A 3590-nucleotide genomic window follows, 5' to 3' on the forward strand; every position below is an offset into this window, starting at 1 on the left:
TGCGAGTGTAGCGAAATGCTTGCACTTCTAGTTCCGACCGTGCAGTAATATCTAACAAGTAATCTAACAATTCCACAACAATTACCTTATACACACAGGTGTAAAGGAATGAATGACAATATGTACATACATATAAATATATGGATGAGCGATGGCCGAACGGCATAGGCAAGATGCAGTAGATTGTATAGAGTACAGTATATACATATGGGATGAGTAATGTAGGGTATATAAACATTATAAAAAGTGGCATTGTTTAAAGTGACTAGTGATACATTAATCACATCAGATTTTTTATTATTGAAGTGGCTAGAGATTTGAGTCAGTATGTTGGCAGCAGCCACTCAACATTAGTGATGGCTGTTTAACAGTATGATGGCCTTGAGATAGAAACTGTTTTTCTGTTGTGCCTTCTTCACCACACTGTCTGTGTGGGTGGACCATTTCAGTTTGTCTGTGATGTGTACGCTGAGGAACTTAAAACTTTCCACCTTCTCCACTACTCCACTCTGCTGTTTCCTGAAGTCCACGATCATCTCCTTTGTTTTGTTGACGTTGAGTGTGAGGTTATTTTCCTGACACCACACTCCGAGGGCCCTCACCTCCTCCCTGTAGGCCGTCTCGTCGTTGTTGGTAATCAAGCCTACCACTGTAGTGTCGTCTGCAAACTTGATGATTGAGTTGGAAGCGTGTATTTCCACGCAGTCATGGGTGAACAGGGAGTACAGGAGAGGGCTGAGAACGCACCCTTGTGGGGCCCAAGTGTTGAGGATCAGCAGGGTGCAGATGTTGTTTCCTACCCTCGCCACCTGGGGCGGCCCGTCAGAAAGTCCAGGACCCAGTTGCATAAGGCGGGGTCGAGACCTAGGGACTCAAGCTTAATTACATGTTTGTAGGGTATATGGTGTTAAATGCTGAGCTGTAATCGATGAACAGCATTCTTACATAGGTATTCCTCTTGTCCAGATGGGTTAGGGCAGTGTGCAGTGTGATTGTGATTGCGTCGTCTGTGGACCTATTGGGGCGGTAAGCAAGTTGGAATGGGTCTAGGGTGTCAGGTGGTCAGGTGGAGGTAATATGATCCTTGACTAGTCTCTCAAAGCACTTCATGATGATGGAAGTGAGTGCTACGGGGCGGTAGTCGTTTAGCTCAGTTACCTTAGCTTTCTTGAGTAGAGGAACAATGGTGGCCTTCTTGAAGCATGTGGGAACAGCAGACTGGGATAGGGATTGATTGAATATGTCCATAAACACACCAGTCAGCTGGTCTGCTCATGCTCTGAGGACCCAGCTAGGGATGCCGTCTGGGCCAGCAGCCTTGCGAGGGTTAACACGTTTAAATGTTTTACTCACGTTGGCTGCGGTGAAGAAGAGTACGCAGGTTTTGGTAGTGGGCTGTGTCAGTGGCACTGTATTCTCCCCAGCTCTTGCAAAGAAGTGGGTATAGGGTGTCAGGTAGGATGGAGGTGATATGATCCTTGACTAGTCTCTCAAAGCACTTCATGATGACGTAAGTGAAGGCCATGGTGCGATAGTCGTTTAGTTCAGTTACCTTTGCATTCTTGGTAACGGGAACAATGGTGGCCCCCATTGTTCCTTTAGTTTGTCTAGGAGCAAGATGTCGGTGTCCGCAACGGGGCTGGTTTTCTTTTTGTAATCCGTGATTGACTGTAGACCCTGCCACATACGTCTTGTGTCTGAGCCATTGAATTGCGACTCTACTTTGTCTCTATACTGACACTTAGCTTGTTTGATTGCCTTGCGGAGGGAATAGCTACACTGTTTGTATTCGGTCATGTTTCCAGTCGCCTTGCCATGATTTAAAGCAGTGGTTCGTGCTTTCAGTTTTGCGCGAATGCTGCCATCAAGCCACGGTTTCTGGTTGGGGAAGGTTTTAATAGTCACCGTGGTTACAACATCACCAATGCACTTGCTAATAAACTCGCTCACCGAATCAGCGTATACATCAATGTTGTTGTCTGAGGCTATCCGGAACATATCCCAGTCCATGTGATCGAAGCAATCTTGAAGCGTGGAATCAGATTGGTCAGACCAGCGTTGAACAGACCTGAGCACGGGCGTTTCCTGTTTTAGTTTCTGTCTATAGGCTCGGAGCAACAAAATGTAGTCGTGGTCAGATTTTCTGAAAGGAGGGTGGGGGAGGGCTTTGTATGTGTCGCAGAAGTTAGATTAACAATGATCCAGGGTTTTGCCAGCCCGTATCGCTCATTCGTTATGCTGATAAAATTTAGGGAGCCTTGTTTTCAGATTAGCCTTGTTAAAATCCTCAGCTACAGTAAATACAGCTTCAGGATATGTGGTTTCCAGTTTACATAGAGTCCAATGAAGTTCTTTCAGGGCCGTCAAGGTGTCTGCTTGGGGGATATACACGGCTGTGATTATAATCTTAAAGAATTCTGTTGGTAGATAATGCGGTCGGCATTTGATTGTAAGGAATTATAGGTCAGGTGAACAAAATGACTTGAGTTCCTGTATGTTGTTATGATCACACCACGTCTCGATAATCATAAGGCATACACCCCCGCCCTTCTTCTTACCAGAGATATGTTTGTTTCTGTCGGCGCGATGCGTGAAGAAAACAGGTGGCTGTACCGACTATGATAACGTATGTAAGCCATGTTTCTGTGAAACAAAGAACGTTACAGTCTCTGATTTCTCTCTGGAAGGCAACCCTTGCTCGGATTTCGTCTACCTTGTTGTCAAGAGACTGGACATTGGCGAGTAGTATACTCGGGAGCGGTGAGCGATGTGCCCGTCTATGGAGCCTGACCAGAAGAGCGCTCCGTCTGGCCCTTCTGCGGCGCAGTTGTTTTGGGTCGCCTACTGGGATCCGATCCATTGTCCTTGATGGTGGTCCAAACAGAGGATCCACTTCGGGAAAGCCGTATTCCTGGTCATAATGTTGGTAAGTTGACATTGCTCTTATATCCAATATTTCTTCGCTGGCTGTATTTAATAGGACTTAAGATTTCCTGGGGTAACAGTGTAAGAAATAATACATAAAAAAACAAAATACTACATAGTTTCCTAAGAACATGAAGCGAGGCGACCACCTCGGTCGGTCGCCATCCCACTTGCTCGTCGCATTATGAGCCCCCCCATCTTGTGGTCACAGTATCATGTTATGACAAAATGTTCAGAAGGATCCAAAAAAAAAGGTTTTAGAAATTGAATTGCACCACCTTTAGGGTTAAGAGAACTGTGCTAGGCTAGCTAGCTAGCTCCCCATCTACGCATCTGGAGATTGTACTGCCTCTCCTCGCCTCTGCCTTCCTCTCTTTCTCGTTCCTCTACTGGAGCTCTGAAATATTAATGGCATAAATATTTCACCCACATCTAATAAAAGCGGCGGTCGTTATTAACGAGGTGACTGAGGGATCCATTGATCAAGCTTTCTGTTTTATGCAATGCAGATTTCCCGCTGCACAGTTTCTCCAGATACCCTTCACTGGCTGCTTTGCTGTGGTGTTCCTCTCTTTAGTTGCTCGTCTTTTTCCTCATCATCTCGTTCCACGGTAGAAGTGGCAGTGAAGGTGACGGGTAGCAGCAGCCTCGTTTAACTGCCTGCC

This window comes from Oncorhynchus mykiss, chromosome 6, assembly GCF_013265735.2.
Source record: "Oncorhynchus mykiss isolate Arlee chromosome 6, USDA_OmykA_1.1, whole genome shotgun sequence".
NCBI classification, from domain to species: Eukaryota; Metazoa; Chordata; class Actinopteri; order Salmoniformes; family Salmonidae; genus Oncorhynchus; species Oncorhynchus mykiss.